General features: G+C 44.6%; 1 long non-coding RNA gene across 1 annotated transcript; it reads right to left on the bottom strand.

Moving 5' to 3' along the window:
- Positions 1 to 548: 548 nt before the first annotated feature.
- On the bottom strand, positions 549 to 3424 carry LOC148000213 (uncharacterized). The gene is made up of 3 exons (XR_015642032.1): positions 2955 to 3424; positions 2184 to 2320; positions 549 to 1252 (listed from the first exon to the last, which is right to left on the bottom strand). It is a non-coding gene; the product is annotated as an uncharacterized LOC148000213 (long non-coding RNA).
- Between the last annotated feature and the right edge of the window lie 20020 nt (positions 3425 to 23444).

The raw sequence follows: 23444 nt of genomic DNA, 5'->3' as shown, positions 1-23444 counted from the left end.
AGAACACCAATCCTATTGCATCAGAACTGTAGACTCACAGCCCCCCCTGACCCTTAATTACCCCTTTACATGCCTTACCTCAACTCAGTCTCAGTCAGAGAGAGAAACTAGAGTTTCAGCACATGAAATGAAGGGGGGGTGTGCTGTGAATCAGCCCATAGCAACTTGGAAGAGTTGTATCTTAGCGATGGGATAAGTGTGAGAATAATGAAATTTATAGATCCAGAAAGTTCAAAATGTTTCCAAAATCAACAGAATAGTACAGAGTTAAGGTTAAGAGTTGTATAAGAATGTAGAAATATATAAGAGCCAACAAGATATTAGATATAATACGTGACATAGAAATTACATAACATGAGCCAGAAAAATAACTCTGTGGTCAACAGCACACATCAGTCTTAATGAGGATCAGAGCTTGGTTCCCATCACCCGCATGGGGCAGCTCAAAAAAGCCTGCACTCTAGCCGCAGGGAACCCAGTGCCCTAGCATGGTCTCTTATGGCTCCTCCAGCAATTGTTCCTCAATACATACGCATACAAACATTTTTAAAATATTTTTAAATGTTTTAATTACTTGCCATACACGAATTAGAAAAACACAGCATATAACACAGAGACTTTCTTCACTTTTTGTTCTCTTTCTGTCCATTTTTGTCCACACTGGACAAAATCTTTTCTCTTAAAAATCTTTCACCCAAAATATGTGGTCTTGTGGGCAGTGAATTTCCGTGGGGGGAGGGGTCACTTCATTAGACAAATCTTTTTATTTTTTGCCACAAAGAAGTCCTTCCAGGCTTTGGACTTCTGTTCACACAACTGGGAGAGGCATATTTAACTTTCCCCAGCCCTGAGGTTCGGTGGAGAAGGTCTGTGTGGCACACCCTTCGCCACCTGAAGTGGCCCTTTGTGTGGCTGGATACTCTGACTGTCTAGTCCTTGAGATTAGGAAAAGATTTGTAATCGCATTCCTGCCTCTTTCTCATTTGTGTGTTCCTCTAAGCGTTCAGACTCTGTCTCTCTGCTTCAGCCTGCACAGCCATTTGGAGAAATCTGGGTGAGGGGTTTCTAAAATCATCAAATCTTGCCTCTGTTTAGCTTGACAAGTTTGTAAAAAGAATGTTTTTTTTTTAAAGTTTATCATCATCTTCAGAAAAATGTTTTATAAGTCATGAGAACCCTCTGGAAACACTAATGGTCGTTGTGAGCATTCCAGTTTTCTGAGATTCCAACTTGGCAGCAGCTCAGTTCTTTCCTGAAGGAGAATTCAAACAGGATACAGTGACAGTGGATGCGGCTAAGCATTTAGTGAGAGCAAAGAAAAAAAGCACAGAAAAGAATAGCCAAGCAACGAATGCTAGCAGCAAACCACTGAACTGAGAACGGGACCCCCTCCCACCCTCCCACTGAAAGAAAGGACTGGAAGAGCTTGAAGGGGCTCGAGACCCCATATGTACAACAATGCCAAGCAACCAGAGCTTCCAGGGACTAAGCCACTACCTAAAGACTATACATGGACTGACTCTGGACTCTGACCCCATAGGTAGCAATGAATATCCTAGTAAGAGCACCAGTGGAAGGGGAAGCCCTGGGTCCTGCTAAGACTGAACCCCCAGTGAACTAGACTGGTGGGGGGAGGGCGGCAATGGGGGGAGGATGGGGAGGAGAACACCCATAAAGAAGGGGAGGGGGAGGGGGAGGGATTAGGGGATGTTTGTCCGGAAACCGGGAAAGGGAATAACATTCGAAATGTAAATAAGAAATACTCAAGTTAATAAAGATGAAAAACAACAACAAAAACAACAACAACAACAACGACAACAACAACAACAACAGAATAGCCAAACAAGCAGCAACTGCCCCACCAGAGCAAGAAGGAGATACAGTTACCTAGAATCCCATTTTATCCAGAATTTAGGCTCTTGGAAATAGATACATAAAGTGCAAGGAAATTAAAGGTTAAGTGTGCCTAAAGTTGAGAAGTTTTCTAGAGAAAAGGAGCACAAGTGGCCACACATTCATTAATTGCTGTAGTTGTCGTCTTCTTGTTGTTGTATGCATGCTCACACACACATGCGCACAACATGTGTGGAACTCAAAGGATAATTTTCAGAGTCAATTCCAGTTGCATCACGGAATCCTGGACTGAACTCAGAATGCCAGGCTTATGTGGCAAATGGTTTTACCTGCTGAGCCACTGGCAAGTGAAACAATAATGGTCCCTCACCAACCAAGTAGGGTTCGTCCTCAGAATTCAAGAATGGCAGGTTCCGTCCGTCTGTGGCTCTCAGGCCGATAGATGCCCAGTGCCTTGCTTTCTCACCTGAGGGTAAAGACCCTTCTGTTAGACTCACACCATGGAAAATAGGTTAGTAATGCCAAATGGAATCCCAGCAGTGCTGGAAGAAATACAGGCCAACAGAAAGGACATTGGGAGAAAGTACCAAAGCCGTTGCACGTGTGGGTACACAACTAACCCAACATCCATGGTGCATGAGAAAGTAAAGCACAGGCAGTGGAAGCAGTAAGCTGGTCGTGGTCAGTTTGAATGACTCGTCTGCCTCTAGGAGGAAGCTTCTGACATTCTTCAGAAGGGATTAAATAGTGTGTAAAGGTGGAGGGAATATAAATATACTTACTATGATTTTAAGATCAGCCACGGAGATACCATTTAAAAGTCAATGGAAGAGACCAAACAGAATACCAAACAACCCGTTTATCCAAGAAAAACAGAAAAATGGGGCTAGAGGAATAAAAAGCTTATGGCATAAATAGAAAATAAATGCCAAGATGGTGGGACCAATGCCAGCGGAGTAGTAATTACATTAACTGTGAGTGGTCTCTCCCCTCCTCCCCCTCCTCCCCCTCCTCCCCCTCCTCCTCCTCCTCCTCCCCTGCTCTCTTTCCTCACCTGCTCCTCCTCCACTTGCTTCCCCCATCTCTTTCCTTCTTCTTACCTCCCTTTTCTTTTTCACTTCTGTCATAACTTCCTTAAATACACGAAGCAGAACCAGTGCATCAGGATCTGAACAGAAAATAGACTTCTTTCCAGCCATTGAGTTAGTTTAAAATGAAAAAAAAAAAAACATTTGCCTCGGGAGCAAGCTCGCTGTAGTCAGTCACCATTTCTCTTCACCAGAGACAACTGGCTCTGTGCACAGCACACAATCATCAAAGTTAAACCAAAAAAGTCAAAGCAAGACTAAACTTTTTCATTTTAATGACACTGTGAACACTTCTATTAGTCTGAAAACAGATGTCTTTCCTTATAAATATTCACGTGATGATTACAGCAAGAGAATGACCATTATTTCAAGAAAATTTCAAGATGAATGTGTGGTATGTACAGTATTCTTATCTCTTCATCTCCTAGCTCAAGCCCTAGATCGCCTTATCCATCCCTGACAATGTCATTGTAACCACCCCTGTCTCCGAAGCACTATCTCCTGCAGACATTGTTTAGACTAATCTGGTGCAGTGCTGTTTTTTCTAATATCAACCATCAATTCAAAATAAAGGACATAACCACAGAGTGGATTTTTTTCCTTTATAAGAATGATGGCTTGAATTCCAGCAGATTACAGTTTTGTTCTGTCTCTGACAATAGGACCAACCAACAGACTTGTGCCAGCCAACTGGCTCCCTGGAAGAACAGGGGATTTAGTCACATGATATCTTAGTTCCCCTTCATCTGGCTGTGACAAATGACCAAAAGCAACTTAGGGGAGAAAAGCTTGATCATAAATCACAGTTCTGCATTCCAGTCCATCATAGCCTGGAGTCACAGCAGCAGAAGCCTGGGAGGGACTGGTCACTTCTCAGAGAGAGCAATGATTCAGCTGCTACTTAGCTCCTCATCTCCCTCTTCTCACTTCACAGTGGGTGGGTCTTCCCATTTCAGTTAAGATAAGGAAGGCAACCCCCACCATGCTCAGAAGCCTACATTCCAGGTCACTCTAGATACGGTCACTTTGACAATGAACACTAACCGTCATACAGGCAGGGCTCCCCCCTGCCCCCCCCACATGAAAATGAACGCACACACAAACATTTGTTAAAAAACAAAAGAGGAAAAGAACTAAAGATTATCCTTCTGTGTTTCTATTTTAACTTTGTAAAATGCATGTTTGTAACTTCTGTCTTCCAGGCATATTTTTATTGCCTGTTTTAATTCTGGTTTAATTTAGTAAAACTTACTCATGATGGACCTGCTTTGATTTTGAGAGCTTTGTCTGGGGTTTATTTACCGTGTTTGACTATACAACAGAAAAGTTATTTGAATGGGAAGCCTCTTATTTCTCAAATGGAGTTTTCGGAGAGCACTGTTCTCTTTCAGTTTTCAGAATGAGTTGTACAAGGACATGTGGCTCCTGAGAGGGATGCTGTTACTTTACTGAAGGAGAACTACAGCTCTGCCTGCCTCCCCTGTGGCTTGGCTCCAAGAGGACCAGAAAGGAGAGACAGCTGAGGTATGGTCTGCAGTGATCTTTTGTGGATCATTAACGCAATACCTTCCTCTCTCAAGTTGTATTATGCAGGTTTCTTCTGAGCATGCTCCCTTCATTGAACGAAGCTGAGGTAGACCAAACGCTGTTAGCCTTTCATACATTAATCTCTGGAGTTTCCCTTCCTTTCCTATTTTCCTGCCTCAGCAACTAAAATGCATGAAGGAATTTTTAGCTCCTGGGTTTGGGACGATGGCTCTGTTAGTAAAAGGCTTACTGGCATCTCAAGCAAGAGGATCTGAGCCAGTGGCAGATGTTTGCAATCCCAGACACAGCGAGACAACAAAAGGCGATCTAGAATAAAAGATGACAGATGCCCAAGTATAACACTGATGTCCTGTGACCTCCATATATGCATGTGTACGCATTGACCTGTGCTCCTCTCTCTCTCTCTCTCTCTCTCTCTCTCTCTCTCTCTCTCTCTCTCTCTCTCTCTCTCTCCCTCTCTCTCCCCTCTCTCTGTCTGACACACACACACTTATAGTTATTTTTAAACTTTTTATTGATTCTTTGTGAATTTCACATCATGCACCCCAGTCCCACTCATCTCCTGCTCCTCTGTATCTGCCCTTCACTCTTACAACCTTCCCTGAACAATAAAATAAACACAACCATACATGCATACACACACACACACACACACACACACACACACACACACACACACAAAGCATGGAAATATATCAATCTCATGGAAACTGTAGAATGTTGCAGTGTGTTCCACAGTACATCTCTCTGTCCACATCTCTTCACTTGAAAATGTTCATTGCATTGAGTCATTGGTCTGGTTTGAGGTCACTAGTTTCTGTGATACCATCTGTGTTGGATCCTTACCTGGACTCCTTTCAGTTATCCTGTTGTTGCCCTGTGTCATGGAGATCCTGCAGCTTTGGATCAGCAGAACTGGCCCTTTCACATATCTTTTTGCAGATGATATAGATTTTAAGGGTGGGCAAACTTAGAGCCCTTGATCTGGGCCTAGGTGGTATTGAGCCAGTCAGTGTGCTGGTTCTCTCACCAGTGTGGTGGTTGCCCCACCAAGGCAAGCTCTCCAGCACTGCTCAACTGCTCAGGCTGGTGAGGGGACAGGGCTAGCCTTATCATCCTCATGACCCCAATGCCAGTTCTCCTGACTGCCTCAGGGGGTGAGGGGCAAAGTGAGGAGGGCATCACTCTGTGCCCACAACACCTCAGGGTAGACCAGGTCTCCCATGTTCTCATCCTATAGCTATTACTATTGTAGTGACTAATAGAGAAGAGATTGGTGTTATATAAGATAAGTTGATGGGGGACATAGGTGTGCTGTTAACTAATGAACCAGAATATTCAATGTCTTAAGTTTATTTTTCACTCATGTAAAGTCTAAAGAAATGGAGAGTTATGTGCCTGATTGATTATATTGCAACTTTCATAATGATGAACTGGAAAACCTCCAAACATCTTTCCATGGGAAAATGGCTGAACAAACTGTCTTATTCAGTCCTCTACATTATACTCAGTAATAAAGAGTAACGAATGATCGACATGCATAGCAACTGGGATGGACCCCTAGCAAACACTATGGGACCAAAAACTGACGCCTTAGAGCCTTCTGAGCTTGAAGTTGTTGAAATGACAGTATACAGATGGAGGACAGATGAATGGTTGCCAGGGACTCTAGGCAGGGTGGGGTGAAGGGAAGAGGTGTGGCTATAAAGGGGCTGAAGGTGGGAGAAGGGAAGAGGTGTGACTATAGAGGGCTGAAGGGGGGGTCCTTCTGGTGACTGGAGTGATTGAACTTTAACTGTCCTGTTCTGGTTGTGAGGCTGAGCTATAGTTTTACAGGATGTTATTCAAATATCCTAAGATCTGGGACACTAATTCCTATGGGATCTCTTTATGCTTTTTCTTTGTTTTACAACTGCATATAAATCTATAAATATCTAGAAAAAAACTTAAGTTAAAAAAAATCCCAGGATGTATTTTCTAAAACATAAAGTATACAGAAAACCTAACTTGTAATTTTTAACTCCCACTGTATTTTAAAGATTTGTTCTCATTGTGTGTGTGTGTGTGTGTGTGTGCGTGCGCGCGTGCACGCGCGCGTGCTGCCTGTGTGCAGGTGCCCAAGGAATCCATACCACATTTCAGATGCCTTGGAGTGGGAAGCCTGAAATCCACGTGCTGTGTCTAAGGAAGCTTTATGTGTGTTTGGGGAAACCTTTGAAATACAAACAAGAAGATCAGAGGCAGGGACTATAAAGGTCCAATAAGAGCCTTGTGGCTGGATGTTTAAGGCCCTTTCCTCAGCTCACTAGCTGTTTCCACTTTTTGGGAGTCTTTTTCCTCTGTTAACAAGCTGTTTCATTTATATTTGTAACCATGTGTCCCTAGTGTAATCCTTTGCCATTAGACACAAGTGCTATCTTCTCAACTCAGATCCATGACATAGCATGCCTCAGGATGTATTTTCAGACACCCTGGACTTTCTCCTCTTTTCTCATACAAGAATACCCCGAATATCGGTGCAGCTTTAAATTCTTTTATTGATAAGGCAAGGAACCCAAACATGGGAGTTCAGTTCCCCCAGGAACCGGTGTGTGGAAATGCATTGGAGGAAGCTGTCTGTGGCCTGCCGGCTGCCAGGCTTGGTCCACTTCTCTCTCACAGGCATCTTCCCAGATGGCAGAAGTCCCTCCAGATAACTTTTTCCATTATGATCTTCCTTGATGCCATCTTAATCATATTCTTCTGTTTTTATATTATTATTATTATTGAGATAGGGTCTTGCTACATAGTTCAGTTTGAACTCATGATCCTCTTATTTCAGTCTCTTGAGGAACTGGAAAGAAAGTTATGAGCCCTAGTGCCTGGCTACTTCCTTAAAGAGTAGTTATCTGTTCAAAAACTGCTGTGTAACTACCTTATTCCAAGCACAAGAAAACAGTATGGAGCAGTTCATCTGCTTATGTCATCATAAGCACCTTCCTTGTCTTCACTGTGTATCTCCTATTCTGTGCACAGAGCATTATGTGCGGTGTCCTTTGACCTTTCACAGTCAGCACCGTGCAGGTAAAAGCAGAAGAACCTGGGACTGCTGAGGGAACCCGGCTTTACTTGGAGCTGTGTGACTGCAGGACACTCTGATGCCTCCAGTTCTGTTTGTGGCCGTGGGGCCACTGAACATCAACAGGAAGTCTGAGGTCATATCCACTATACATTTTGCTAAGGTGTAAATTCTAATCTGTATTCTTGACCCAGTGTCTCCTGGTTGCATTTGCTTCTATAGGAAGCTGAACCCATTTAGGTGACTCCATGTGACTGCCTGCTTTCAATTTCAGATTCACCCTTTCCTGTGGACAGTCAGTGATTCCAATTCACTTGTCAGCAAAGATAGGAAAGCATATCCAAGTTGGTATGACATTTCTCTTCCTGCTACCTATAAATCATTATGTAGAGGAACCTGGGGTGGTCATTGCCCCTCCCCACCAGCTATACATTCATCAGAATAAATGCAATGTCCCTGATTCCTGTTTCCACTGCTGAGGTATCGATATCATTCTCTCCCATCTCCCTAAAAATTCCCTGGACGATGGGGGCATCCTCCCTCTCCCTGAGAAAGTAACCAAAACAGCTCGTGTTTAGGGTGGTCATGCTGTACTGAATCTTCTACCTAATCCTCTGATACATCTCTTCTTACTATTTTTATTACACACAAGAAAACACCTCAGTGCAGAGAGATCTGGTTTAGAGAGACAAAAAGACAGAATCTAAACCCAGTGCCTTGGTTTGCTTTCTGTTATGGTGACAAGGCACTGACTAAAACCAGCTTGTGGAGAAAAGGGTTTAATTCATCATCCAGAGAAGTCAGGGCAGGAACTCTAGGCAGGAACTGAAGCAGAAGCCATGGAGGTGAGCTTCTTACCGGCTCGCTCACAATGGCTGGCTCAACCTGCCTTCTTAAACCATCCAAGACCTCCAGCCCAGGGATGGCACCATCCAGAGTGGTATGGGCTCTCTGCCTCATCAAATTATTAATCAAGGTAATATACTATTTATTGCTCACAGTCAGATTTTTACAGGGCATTTCTTTCAATTGAGAGTTCACATTCCCAAGTGACTCTAGTTTGTCTCAAGCTGGCAAAACACTAACTGGGACACCAGCCTGCCAGTGTGTCTCCTTCACTGTCCTAGACCACCTCCAGGAAAGTGATCCTAGGAAGAGCAGTGCCAAGCACCATCCCGGGCAGCATCCTTGCTTGGCTGGGCTGTGAAAATGGTGGCTCATCATGTAGAAACTAGTGGGCCAACAGAGAGGCTTGCTAAAATCTTCTGATGCCACACTGTTACCTGAATGACACTCATAGTGGCAACTCCTTAACCCTCCAGTCTAGAATAAAAATGCTAGTAAAAAATGGGGTAAGTGTTGACTCTGGAATCAAACCAAACACATCTTACTTGCTGTGCCATTTCTAACCTTCTCCCCCTCCCCCTCCCACCACACACAACGATGCAGGCTCGAGGGCTTTCCCGTATCTCAGTTTTCTTCTCTGCAGCACAGTATTAACAATAGCTCCCATCTCTAAAGACCGACCGAGTAAGGGATTCCCAGCTCAGGTTCAAGTCTGTGCTTCCTTCACTTCATCGAGTTTGGGTTTCTGGAAAGGTCAAAGGTGGATCATTTATTTTCCCAAGCTCTAGACTGTGAGTAGCTTTCAATCGCATCCCCTCATAACTAGTCTCCTTTCCAGACTAAACTGGCCTAATCTTGGAGATCTAGCTTCCTTTAAAGCTGGGATCACATGGACCAGAGTAGAAACAAGAACACTGTCTTTAGCATTTACAAGGCAAAGCATTGCAGAGTGCCCGTTCTCAAGCCTTTCCTGTGGAAAGACTGTAGAATTAATGCAGAGAAGTTCAAAGGCTCAGAGCCGCCGAATCAAAACAAAATCCCTTAAAATTACACTGATGGGACTTCCAGATAAGCAGGTAATTCTTGGAGGTAATTTGGGGAGAATTCAACAGTGTTTATTACAGGTTCACTTAGGAGAGCCAAACACACAGACCTAAAAGCAATTTCAAAGCAAAACCCTGAACAGTATTTTAGAATAAAGAGGAAATTGTATGCCCATTCTTACCTCCCAGGGTTTAGGAGGATTAATGATGGAAAGTAGACGCTATGGGGAGAAAAATCAACTGAAGGATGATGGGAAATATAAGATAGTCACTATAAACACAACAGGCTGGCAGGAGAAAATGGCCACAATGTGATTTTTAGTAGACAGTAAATAAATACCTGTAGGTAGACAGACCTTCTGTGAGACCACAACAAAAATGAGGTGGGGTATGTGGTTGCCTGCAGCACAGAACCATGCAGAAACCAAAAGCTGGGTCAGGCACTTTTATTCATCTTTCTTTGATCCTAAGAGTCAAAGAAACATAAGTGCACCCCCCCCAAAGATTTAAGCAGAAGCTGACTTGCCTCAGAAACACTCTGAAAGGACACTGACACAGAGGGCCTTCTGATGTTTCTCAAATTCAGTGTCGTTTGGGGGCTTTGTGTCCATCTGATCTTCCCGCTCATTCTCTCTTCTACACTTGTAGCATGATGGTTGGGCTCATGACCTTTAACCTCATGTACTTTTCTATAACAATCACAGGGGAAAGCTGTGCACCTAAGATCTGAAGTTCGATGTTTTTGAAGTCAGGAGCATAGTCAAAAGTATCCAGATTTTTAAAATATTAGAACAACCCAAGGTTGATTCTCACCCTAACCCTTTACGAGTTTGGATGACTTTCGCCAATTGAATCTGTTTCTCTGATCTCCAGTTCCCAGTATACAGCAGGGAGGTAGCGTTACACAGGGTATGTGCTGGGATGAATAAATGTATCGACACAGTTCCGAGTTGCCGTGTGCTAGCCTAGAGCACGGATGGCGCTCACATACAGAGTTACATTTGCTTTAGACAAGAGCTATCCTGGCCAATCTTTTCTCAAAATAGAAAAAGGTTCTTTCTTTCCCATTGCCAGCCTTCCTTCTTCCTGACTTAACAACCGCTCAAACATGGAGCTTCTCCACCACAGATTTTTCCACAGAACCTCTCTGTGTCGGAGCTCTTCCAATGGCAACTTGCTGACAGTGGTCACCAAATATGAGAATTCCATCAGAATGCCTGCACTTCCTTTTATGATACATTTAAGGGATTTTCAGAAAGCATACTTCATATTGACAGACTAGAAGTTTGGAATTTTACAATGTGAGAACTTCTTTTTTTTTTCCTATAATACTGGATTCTTTAAGTGAATTTTCCTAAATGGCCTAGTTGGTTTGAAGCAGTCAGATATCCAAGGGCTGTATTCAGTCATGTAAGTGGTCACACAAAAACAGTTATTGTCCCATGGAAAAAAACCCTAGCCTAGGCACATTGCTAGGAGGGAAAATACTCCTGCCGCTATAATTGTTTTCTTTTCTGTTTATCCACATAAGAAAAAAGTGACATTAAGAAGCTGCTTTGGAATTGGCACAATGGCTTGGTGTAACATGCTTGCCATCAAGACTGAGAACCTGAGTCTAATACTTGGATCCCACATGGTGGAAAGAGAGAGTCGGGCCTATCCTTTAAACCCAATTGCTTCTTGAAATGTCACTAATTGAGGAGAGGATTCTCAGGAATGAAAGCTTTGCCACATCATTGTCACCATGGCAGGCAGAGAGCACAGCTGTTGTGTGCCTACTTGAACGTCGCTTCCACCCACCCTCACACATGCAGCACATTTGGTTTGGATGACACGGAATACCTACAGTCTCATTCCTCTGAGAAGATGGAGTTCTGTTGCTAAAGGAATTGTGTTCTGTAGGGCTGGAGATGGTTCAGCACTGAAGAGTACCTGCCGGCCTTTCCAGAGAAGCAGGGCTCAGTTCCCTTTATGCGGCAGCTCACAACTGTCTGTAGTTCAAGTTCCAGGGGATCTGACACTGTGAGGCCTCTGTGGGCACCAGACACTCACTCAGTGAAGAGATATACTCACGGACAGAGCACCCTTACGCACGAAATAAAACCTGCTACTCTACGACAAGGTTAAAGAGTACGAATGTGGAGGAGATAAAGGAGGCTACAAGGGTCGTTCCACTTGTGGACTTGACTAGCACCATTTCCAGCAAAGTGCTGCTGTCTTCTTTCCTCTGGGAGAAAAGAAATGGCTGAGGGAAGTCCAGTCAGACTTTTGTTATCTTGGTCTCAATAGCAATGAAATGTCTGGAAAACCTCTCATGTGTGAATGCTGCAGGTATTACTTGTCATATCTGTGGATCCAAAACCCATGTCTCCTTACTGAGTACTGATTTCAAAGTCTAGTAATAGACTACTAGTCGTAGTAGATAGAGACAGTAGTAGAGATACCAGCCGAGGCTGTCACTCTACCAGAAGGCTCGACTGTGTGGGGATCCACTTCCAGGGTCACTCAGGTGGCTGGGTTCCTGCCACATTATTAGATGAAGGCCCTAGTTCTCATCTGCCTTTGGCTGGTGACACTCTCAATGACTTCCTCTGTGGCTTCTTCCCAGAACAGCTCAGGTCATGGCAATTGGCTTCTGTCATGGTGACCATTCAAGGGAAGGTAGAAGGGTGCCAGACAGAAGCTATGTCTTCATAACACAAGGATAAATAAGAAGCTAATTTGTCTGGCATAAAGCAACTTTTGATAGCAAAGCCGTGTCCTTCACTGAAATTTAGCATGTCCATAGTGACAGCCAGACCTGCAGAGGGGCAGCAGGGCTGGGAAGGGCTGTCCAGCTGCTTTTCCAGCTGCTGGAACCTTTAGAAGAACCCTGGCATGGCAAACATGTGGTTTGTCCGCCATTTTCCACCTTGGGGAAACTTGAGTGATGATGCCCTTCATGCTTCTGTGTTCTCTCACACCAGCTTCTGCTTTGGGATTCTTTTTCTGCTGCCTGATGGCAACAGTTATATGACTCAGGGGCCACTGCAAGTAGAGACAATTATCTCTTGGTACAACTCACCATGATTTGACACCATTTGACTTTTGTTTGCTGGTTTTAGATTTTTTTAATTTCTGCCTGATCTTTCGGTCTCTAGGAGCGGATTTTTAACTTTTTTCTTTGCATAGTAACGCATTTTGTAACTGAGTTTCTCAGCACACACCTGCAAGCCTACCACACGGGAAACTGAGGCAGCAGGGCCGGAGTTCCAGCCTAGCCTGGGGTTACAGTACTATCATTTATAAATAAAAGTCATTAACAAAGAATATGTGTCGTAAGGGATTTAGACCTGTATACCCAGGGGAACTAATTTTTATACATAGATTCTTTTGAGCAAGATGCATCTCAGTTGAATGGTTTTTATGGTTATAATCTCAATTGCCTATCCTTTATTTTGTTTTGTATCCCTTTCTCTTTAAGTCTCTAAATTTTAAATTAAATTTTTTGCCCTTTACTCGCTTCCCACCCCATCCTACGACATCCATGAAAACACCCACCCCTCTGTTTCTTGCCTTGTCTCCACCAGACTCTGCTCCTCCAATGTCCTTCTGGGGGGTAAGGGACATCCTGCCTTCCACAGAGGGAAAACCATTGCCAGTCTCAGAACCAATGCACTCTGCTTAGGGTGTGGGGGTGTGCAGCACAGGAGTGAGCAGCTCCTTCCTTCTTCTTTTTTTTTTTTCCTGTACTGCTCTTATTTAAATTTAGTGATACAGGCCTACTGTGACGGTGGAGGTATTTTAGCACATAAATACCTTCATCCACTTTGGGAATGCACTTCCTGTTTTGACTTGTTCTCTAAATATATATAATTTTTAAATTATAGGTTTAAGTCAAGAGGACAATTTACTCAAGTATTACTTTCTTCAAAAACACGTCCTGGTGGGGGCACATAAACTGTGGAATGTGAGCAGTCTCAGAGAACGCACAGCTTGGCCATCAGCTCCCTCACATTCAGACCCTGACGCTCAGAAACATCTCGGTGGCTCAACTTGCTCTCTGTACATGCATGATGGTAGGAACAGACCTTAGCCAAAGATGGCTGACTGGAAAGCTAATCAGAAGTCTCAACCTGGGAGTCGAAAGTTTCTTAGTAGCAGGTCCAGAGTGGCCAAAGAGCACCAGCATTTCCCCAGAAATCTCTTAGGCCCCTGAGCTGCTAAGGGGATTGCAAAATGGGGCATAAAGGACTCTGTCAGTGCGAGCTAGCCCATGTTAGTCCCAAAGAGCTGTACAGTGCATCTTTTTAAGCATCCCTCTCTTCCAGCAGTGTCAGATGAGAAGCCTAAGGAAAAGACGGAATCCAAAGGCAGCTTTGCCTCTTAAATAACAGCACTGATGGGTGCCATCCAAATCGCTTAAATGAATTGATTAAGAAAATCAGAGCAGGAGCACGCAGAAGGGTGACTTAAACATAACACACATGAAGGATGGTTTGTGACTCTGTCACGGCCTGGGTTGCCCTAGAAACAAGTCCTAGATGGAGCTCTATGTGAACGTGGTTTATTGAGGAAAGGGGTTCAGAACACAGAGCCTATAAAAGAGAGCTGAGCCTCAAGACCAGGAGAGAAGCCGGGTAGCACAACACAGGTGTCTTAGCTGAACAGCAGGAGGAAAGGGGGACGAAAAGAGGAGAGGGAGGGGAGGGGAAGGAAGAGGGCGGGGAGGAAGAAGAGGGGAAGGGGATAGGGGAAGAGTGGGAGAAGGGAGGGGAGAGGAGGGGGAAGGGAAGGGGAGGAGGGGTAGAGGGGAGGGGAGAGGAGGGAAGGGGAGGGGAGGGGAGGGAGAGGGTTTAGCTAATTAGAGGTGTTGCAAATGTTGCCAAGGTGCAGGTGTTACAGTCACCTGGCCCTTCCCCTCCTCTCTGCTGCTGGTCATTATGTTGGGATTTTGGCTGTAAGTCCTCAGCAGTTACAAGTCTCAGCAACTGGTAGAAGAATAAGAGTCTTGGGAGGGTCTGGGTACCACCCTGTAATGGACACTGTACAACCTTCAAGTCAGATCTATGGAGCCAAACATAGGGCTTGAAACAGAGGGTAGATATTAGCTATACTGTCGCTACTGTGTATGTATAGAAAAATGAAAGTTAGTATAGAAAAATGGAATTTAAAACATCAGCTAGAAGCAGCATACAAGTTGAGCCTGGGCTGGAGTTTAGCAGCAGAGGTTGGCCGAGCAGACTGATGATCCCTCTTATGTTCTGAAGCGAGAGAAGCAGAACAGCCTGGTCTCTTAGCTCCTGGATCCAAATCTCAAGCTTCCTAACAACTGGCTCTCAGATCACCCTACTGTTAGCCCAGGGCTATGCTGGCCTTGCATCCGAGCTGAAATATCGGAGAAATACAAGCTCACTCTGGAGGAGCCAGCACACTGGAGCTGGAGCTGGAGCTGGAGCTGGAGAATGGCCCTGTCTCCTTCTCCCAGGAAGGAGATATCAATACTGGCTTCAAAGGATGATAAGGAGTAAACAACAATGAAAGCTTCAGATGTGGGAGGACTGAAACCATGGCTCAGTGGCCGAGAGGGTGTACTGTTCTTGCAGAGGGTCGACGACTCTTTCAACACCCATATTGGACGGCTCACAATGGTCTATAACCACAGCTCCCACAGCTCCAAGAGATCCAGCATCTTCATCAGGACTCTCTAGATACCATACTCATGTGTGCAAACCCACACACAGATAACATACATACATTCATACATACATACATACATGCACATATACATACCCAAGCATACATAAAATTATTTATAAAATAAAATTAAAGTATCTTTAAAATATTTATTTTATGTGTATGGGTGGCTTGTTCTCTCCCAGTTGAAAAGAGTGAAGGAGCAAATTGGTGTCTTTGTATAAGGACACTAACCTCACATGTGAGGACTCCACTCTTGTGACTGAATGACCTTCCCAATGCCATACCTCCAAAATTGTCACCCCAAGGTTCTAACGTGAGCTTTGGATGAACCTCTAACCTTACAGCAGAAAGGCAGATGTTGGGGTCGGTCATGGAAGCTCCAGATTTTACTGCAGCAGCAGGAGAGCACAAGATTTAACTACCATCTACCTTGAGCAGAAGTTACTAGAAGTATGGGGACTATACCCTGTCACTCCTGTCTCCATTCTACCCAGAGGGCTGTAAACCAGAAGTTTTCCCCTGGGCGAAAGAATTTGGTTCAGAGAGACAGAAAAGAACAGACAATGCCAAGAGAGATCATCTCCTCAAATGAATAACATCTGGGCAATGAGAGGAGGGCCTCACCTGCAGCTGTGATGTGGGTACACGAAAGGGGACTCTGGGAATTCTGAAAAAGCTTGTGGGATGGTGCTCTGGGAAGGTAAAGAAATGATGAGAGAAACTTACAGCAGCATAGACAGAACATGAAGACAATGTACACTTGTAGGTAAACACAAACCTCTCTCTCCCTGCCCCTACTCTCTCTCCCTCTCTCCCTCTCCCTCCCTCCCTTCCTCCCTCTCTCTCCCTTCCTCCCTCTCTCTCCCTCTCTCTCCCTCTCTCTCCCTCCCTCCCTCCCTCTCTCTCCATCTCTCCCTCTCTCTCCCTCCCTCTTCCTTTCTCTGTCTCTCTCTCTCTGCCCCCCCCCCATGCCCTCTCCAGAGAGGCTGCTTTGAAGTGTTTTGTCATCTACTTGAGATCCATACTGTATGGCTAGGGTTTTCTGGGTGCACCCTCAGCAGAAGGTTCCCTGACTTTGAGAAGTGAAAGAAACTACATTGGGTGCAAAGAAAGTTGTCCAAGGGAGAAGGGTACTAGCTCTGGTACCCTGACGGGAATTGTCCCTGGTGGTTGTCTATCTGTCACAGAACAAGAAACAGGCAGGTGACGGCCTCAATCCCAGGCTAGCCCCAGGCTTCGAGGAACAGAGCCACTTTCAGGTTCCCCAGTGGCACGGTTTCCTTTCATCCTGTGAAAGCAGTAACTCGTAGCCCTTCATATGCAACAGTGGAGTACTGTGGCTTTCCCTTCAGATTTTTTCTCCGCTCCACAGTTGTGGTTTAGACTGTTTTGCAACTACTGTTTGCATCTGGAACAGAGAAATTTATACAACAGTATGTATATTTTAAAATATTTACTTAGTTGAAAATAAAGATAGGTATCTCATGGTTTCTTCCCATAAACTAAGTGATCTGTCTCCAAGTTGGAACGTCTCTTATTGTCTTTCTAGATGTGACAAATGGATTCTTTTCCACTAGACTCTGTTTTGTGCTTTGTTTCATTTGTCTGTTTTACAGAAGCCTTCACGTTGTGCACAAAGCTGCTTTCAACACATTTGACTCAGAGGGAAAACACAAGCAGGATGGGAAATAGATACGACCTTGGAAAGGTGGCTCTGGGATACCCTATCCTGCTGATTCATGAAGTCCAATGAGATGCCACCAGTCAGAGCAGACCCAGGGTAGCCCTCTTTCAGACTCTAGAACTTTCTGTGTCCCTGTCCGAGGTCTTCATTTCTTCTGTCCTTTCTTCATTAGGGTATTCTATTCAAACCCAAAGAAAAAAAGGAGCAAAGCTCTCACACCCAACATGACCCAGCGTGAAGCTGCCAATTAAGACTCCATGCACAGCCTAGTTGCCCCTGCTCTGTAAAGGACTCTGCCAGTCTTTCTGCAGCAGTAAGGGTCCAGCTAGTAGACGCAAGCGTCACTTTGTTTGAGGGAAATTGCTCCAAAGGTTCCTTAAGAGTTCTGAATCTCCATTGAGTATACAGAAGGAATGAAGGGGTAGATCCAGAACGCTGGGTTCACAACAAGACAGAACCTCAAATGTAAGAGCCATCCCCTGAGGGCTGAGGGCACAAATGACTAGAATGGTTAAGATTTAGGGCTGGGCAGAGAGTCCTGCACTGAAATTCTTACCTCGGGAAGAGGCTGAATGGTGTGACGACCTCCAGGAATGCAAATGGGCTATTTACATGCATGTGGGAACAGTGAGAGGAAGAAGAGGAAGGACAGGAGGGGAAAGAAGAGGAGGAGGAGAGAAGAAGAGGAAAAAGAGAGAGAAAAATCCTAGCATGGACCCCTGACACTGGAACAAGGTGTCATAGCCAGGCAGAGCCACAGTATTGCGTTGGGGGACTTAGCAGGGATGGGCCATGGGGTGAAGGATGTGTCCCTTCCATTGTCTCTCCAGTGTTTGTTACTGGCAGGGAGCAAGTGGTGAGAGAAATAGACTTTGATGCTTGAGAGCATTTTATGCCTTCCACCTTTGAAACATAGCTCCCATTCCAGTTTCTGTCTCTTTGAGACCCCAGTGCTCTGGATCTGCCCCTCACTTCTCCGTGGCTTTTAAATACACTTATTCTCTTTAGAGAAACAAGCTGGAATGTTTGTCTCCTAGGGACCTTCGCCGAGGCAGAGCTAAAGCTGAAAGACAGAAGCTTTATAACTACCGAGCTAGGGTGACTTCTCCTTGGCTCCATGGCCATTGCCTGCCTTTCTTTCTCCCGTTCCTTTCTGGCTTATCACTTCAAGTCGCCACTACTTGTTTTCCTCAAAATGGATAGGGTTGTCTAGAAGGTGAGGAAGCTTCATGTGTAGGATACCAGCATTCATGAAACTTAGGATTCCCCAGACTCCACATCACTGATGCTGGGCTAGCCTCCACAGTACTGAAGAAGGGTAACAAAGTGTCTCAGACTTCTGTCCACCACATTCCCCGGGGGGTTTGGCAATCACCACTTCGGCCTCAGGATTGTTACCTTGAATTTCCAGCCTGAGGATTAAAAAAGCAAGGAGTCCATCGTGATCACCAGCCCAGGACAGATTTCAGAACACGATCTCTGCTTTATTTAAGTAATTTCAAGATGTGACAAGGTGGCAGGAATTATTGATTGCCTCTACCCTCCAGCTCAGCAAGCCAGCATTCAGAAAAGCTTGCACACTTACCTAAAAGCTCATCAAGACAGAAGTGGCTCCTATGACCATCCCCAGCTTCACAGAAAGGAGAGTGTCTGAACCGTGAGTGGCAGAGAAGGCACCCCCACCCCCTGCAAGCCACCAATAATGTTTCTTTTATTTTTCTTTTAAAGTGTCCAGCTGTTGCCAGGAATACCATATAAAACATCTTTATGAAGTGAACACAGACCTCAACAGCTTATACAAGCTGGCTCTGTCAAGGGCACCAGTGTTTCTAATTAATGCCGGGTCTAGCACACTGCACAGGCCTTACCTGCACCAGCTCCCTCAGGTTTCGACTTCTGGCTGACCCACCCAGAGCCCTTGTGCCTATGACTAATAAATGCTCCCTACATTTCTCACTGGGGCCAAGAGGGCAAAAATAAAAGTCCGTTCCAACTAACCAGCCTGAGCCTAGAGCATTCATTGCAGGCACTGAAGCGAGAGCTCAGGCCCCTCGCTGTCCAGGGGAGCAGCCCCATGGACAAGTACCTCTCTATGGCTAGGTCTCTCTCCTTGACTGCGTTTAGCATCAGGCAAAATGGCCTATGGCCTATGGATAACAGAGAAAAAAAAGCAAGTCTCATTCCTAATTCTCAAAGCATGGAGTAGTCTCCTTCTCAGCCAATGTGTGCCAGAGCCACATTGTGTACAAACCACTGGACCGGAGAAAGTAGGAATAAGTCTGAAAATTGGTACTGCAAGCGTGCACATGCATTTATGCCTGCAGAACCCACTTACCTTGTGCAGTTGAGGAAAGCAAGATCCTGCCGAGGCAGACCCTCATCGACCCGGTGTCCTGCCTGGTTAACTGCTTGCCTCACTGATTATTTAGAACAACAAAGGACTAAAGCTGAAAGGAAACTCAAAGATCATTTTGCTTAACCTCGTTTTTTTAAGGTTTTAAGGTTTGCTTAAACACTGGTCAATAAACTGCAACCTTGAAAGGTTAGGTGGTAAATCACCAAAGGGTAAGGGCAGTTAGCAGAAAAGCCGAGACCTCAATAAAAGCTTGACTCCACCAACCCAGCAAAGGGGTATCTTTCGTATCCCACACTGCCACACCTGCAGGTTAGGGCCCTTTCAGGCATTCTCCAACAGTTGTGGACCTGGACTTACAGTGTATTGAATGAGTGGGATATCTACCCAGTTCTGGAAGGAAGGGCCTGTTTGATGACAGCCTGGTGTGGCATTCCTCTCTCTCTCTCTCTCTCTCTCTCTCTCTCTCTCTCTCTCTCTCTCTCTCTTCACTTCCCTTTTCTGGCAAAAGAGGCTGACCTTTACTATCCCTGAGCCCAGAAGGTCAGCCCTGCTTGGTGGACCAGACACAGATCAAAGCCCAGGCCTTGAGCTCCTGGAGCACTGGAAGTCATGCAAATACCTGGATGTGTTGCACAAATTTTTGTTCAGACCAGATAACCTACCACATTCTCCCTACCTCACTGATAGGAAACATTTACAGATTAAAATCTAAACCGAGATTTCTAGAGCTCTGAATTCACCAGTGAAACAGGAAGTTTTGTTTTGATAAGGAGCCTATTGTAGTTTCTTATAATTTCTCCTGTCACTTAGCAAAATGTGGGGATGGCAGATGAGCCATCATCCTCCTGGCACTTGTCAATGGGATATGCTGTCACCTAGAATCCGTTTTTCTCAGTCTTCCAAGGTGTAGGCATGAACCAAGCAGACTAAGTATTCTCAGTCTTATACATTGTTAAGGGTGAATGAGAATATGAGCCTCTGAAATGGCCCTAGGGGTCAGGATGCTCCTGTGAGATGGCCTTAGAGGTCATGATGCTCCTGTGAGATGGTCCTAGGGGTCAGGATGCTCCTGTGAGATGATCCTAGAGGTCAGGATGCTCCTGTGAGATGGTCCTGGGGGTTCAGGATGCTCCTGTGAGATGGCCTTAGAGGTCAACATGATCCAGTGAGATGTCCCTAGGGCTCAGGATGCTCCTGTGAGAAGCTTTAGAGTTCATATCCACACTGTACAACCCAGAAGAAAACATGAGATCTAAACATGGTTGATAAATATGTTGTTGAATTTCTGTTGTTGTGTCAAACATCTGAGATAATCAACTGAAGAGGGAGGATTTGTTTTGGCTTATGGCTTTAGTGCAAGTTTGCTTGGCCTTGTTGCTTTGGGCTTGTTTACATCATGATGGGAGCACATGGCAGAGGGGGCTGATCAGTTCACAGAGCTGAGAAGCAGACTGAGAGAAGAAAGGGCCCAGATTCTAACATTCTCCTTAAGGAGGATCCCCTTCCCCCAATGGCTAAGCTTGCAATTGGCTAGGACCAACCTCCTAAACATTCCACTATCTCTCAACAGAGCCACTGGCTGAGAACCAAGCCTTGAATATATGAGCCTTTGGGGACATTTAAGATCCAAATACAACATCCAGTCATCATTGACAGCCCATGGTTGTTTTAGGGATGAGACAAAGCAGGACTGTGAGGGGCACCACACAGACTATAGACTCGTGAGGATGAAGGCATCCAAAATAAGGAAATCAAATGCTCTGCAGAGCCTCCCCAAAGCCCCCAGGACCCACAGTCCAGTGGGGCAGCCTCACAGGGACAGCTCTGACTACTTGGCTTTAGAAGGTGGAGTGTGTCCGTGAAACATAATCCCCCTGACTCAAGTATAAATTTTAGTTAATTAGGCCATAAAGAGCAAGGACTTTCTGGCATCTGCTGTGCCCAGACCCTTAAAATAAATATTTTTAAAAGTTTACTTATGGAGAAAACCAATTTATTAAGAAATTTCCACATTTATTTATTTATTTATTTATTTATTTATTCTTTTGTGCGTGAACATGTGTGGGTACATGTGACATAGTCAATGTGTGGAGATCAGAGGACAACTTGTAAGAGTTCGTTTGTCATGTGGGTTTAGGGACTCAAACTCGGGCTTGACAGCAAGTACCTTAAACAGCTAAGTCCATTACTGCCCCCAATTTATCCTTAAATTCAAACATAGAAAAACATAACTTTGAAAAATAGAAGAAAATACTTACCCCAATTGTTTTATTTCAATGTTTTAATTAAAATATAACCAGATCACTTCTCATTTCCCTTTTTGCCGTCTAGCCCTCCAACTCCTTCCATATCCTTCTCCTCATTCCCAAATAGATAATTATATACCTAAATGTATATAATAATCAAGGATATAAATATTTACCTATATAATAATTTAATATTATATACATGTGCATATGTATACATGTATATTGTATATGTATCATAAAGAATATATATATATACATACATACACACATAAATATATAGATACAACCTCCTGAGTTTGTTTTTTAGTTTTTGTGCATATATAATTTCAAAGCTGACCGCTTTACATTAGATAACCAACTAGGGACCTCATCCCAGGAAAAGGCGAATTCTCCCTCTCTTAGCAGTCACTAGCTGCCTGTAGTTCTTTGGCTAGATGTGGGACCCTGAGAGAGCCCCCTCCCTTCCACATTAGCATGTCCACATTGCCAATGGTGAGATGTCCTTCATGCAGTGTGGGATGATGTCACAGGCAAGGCAGGTACAAGATAGAAGGAGGCCTGTCATTGGACAAGAAGGAAGGATGGGCAGGAGAAAGGTTTGAAGGAAGAGGAGGAGACTGGAATGGAAAGGAGGAAGAGACAGGAAGGAGAGGGAGAGAAACCATGGCAGGACAATATGGCAGGTGACATTAAGATTCCATGCTGTACCTTTACAGGTTGTTATGGGTATTCTTAAGGGATGGATGTGTATTGAACTTTGTGTGTTTAGATGGGGAATTATATCTTATCAACTGGGCCAAAGGTTATTAGGTTGTGTGTTCTTTCATGTGTAGATTTAAGTGTAATGGAGTATGGGGTGGCTGGTCTGGGCCACCATGGAGCTGGGATGTATGTTTCTGGCATGGAAACCTGCCTTGGGAATGAGATAGGTAGAGAGATTGTTGCCAGACTTAGAGAGAGGCCTTTGGCAGTGTGATATGGGATGGAGCAGAGCGGGTCAGACGCTTTGCTGACTGAGACTTAAGATATCTAGCAGATATCTTGGAGCACCGTAGTGTCAGACCTAGTGGGGGATAAAAGACAACCATACTTTTATTTTTCATATTTTTACAACAACAATGCGGCCATTTTTAGGGAGGGTTTCACAACACTCTGCCTGATAGTCTGGATCTTACAATCTTCCCATCTCTTCTTTCAAGATGTTCCCTGATTGGTCCATGCAGGAGCTGTGGTGTGGATGTGATGTGATGGGGACGGGCCTCCCAGGATCCTTTTCATTGATTTCTGCACTGTGTCCAGTTGTGTTTTGCTTTGATGAGAGGTAAAAACTACGTTTACCTGTGTTAACCTAATTATTCTACAAAATTAACCACTCTCCTGCTAGCATACTTTTTTCTACACTGTGTTCAGAGTTTTAACATAGCATGAACTTGAAACAGTGTAGCCAATGCTTAGACAATGCAAAAATCACTCACAGAGGTGACTCATTGGGTGGGAAGGTTGAGTAATGAAATGGGTAGGTAACATGTTCCTTATTTCAACGTCTATCTACAGAAGGCACAGAACTCCTGGGCTAGCCTACACTCCCACTACCTCTGGGGGAATCATCTGCATGTGGACACCCTGCAGAGATGATGTCTTGGTCCTTCTTTGGTTGGGAACTGTAGGATTTGGCTGGCAGATAGTGATATGTGCATGGTATTGCCAAGGGCTGAGCTCCTGTGTCACAGTTCTGGAACTCGTGCATTATTGCCTACTGCAACAGTCTCTGGCAGTGAGACCTTTGGGAAGTAATAAAGGGTAGAGTGTGTTAGAAGGATGGAGTGCTCACATTTAACACTCATGTTCACATTTTAAGAAGAGGAGTCATGATCTCTCTCTCTCTCTCTCTCTCTCTCTCTCTCTCTCTCCTCATTATTCTTTTGGGCCCTGCTTCCAAACCCCTTCTTATCAAGACTGAAGAATCTGATCTCTGACTTTCAGCTTCAAAGACTTTCTCCTTTTTAAGCCACTCAGTCTATTGATTTGCGACAGCAGCT

The sequence above is a fragment of the Rattus norvegicus genome, chromosome 17 (assembly GCF_021556685.1).
Source record: "Rattus norvegicus strain SHRSP/BbbUtx chromosome 17, alternate assembly SHRSP_T2T, whole genome shotgun sequence".
In the NCBI taxonomy this organism is placed as follows: Eukaryota; Metazoa; Chordata; class Mammalia; order Rodentia; family Muridae; genus Rattus; species Rattus norvegicus.
Note: the sequence above shows the minus strand (reverse complement) of the source record. Positions and strands in the feature narration are given on the sequence as shown.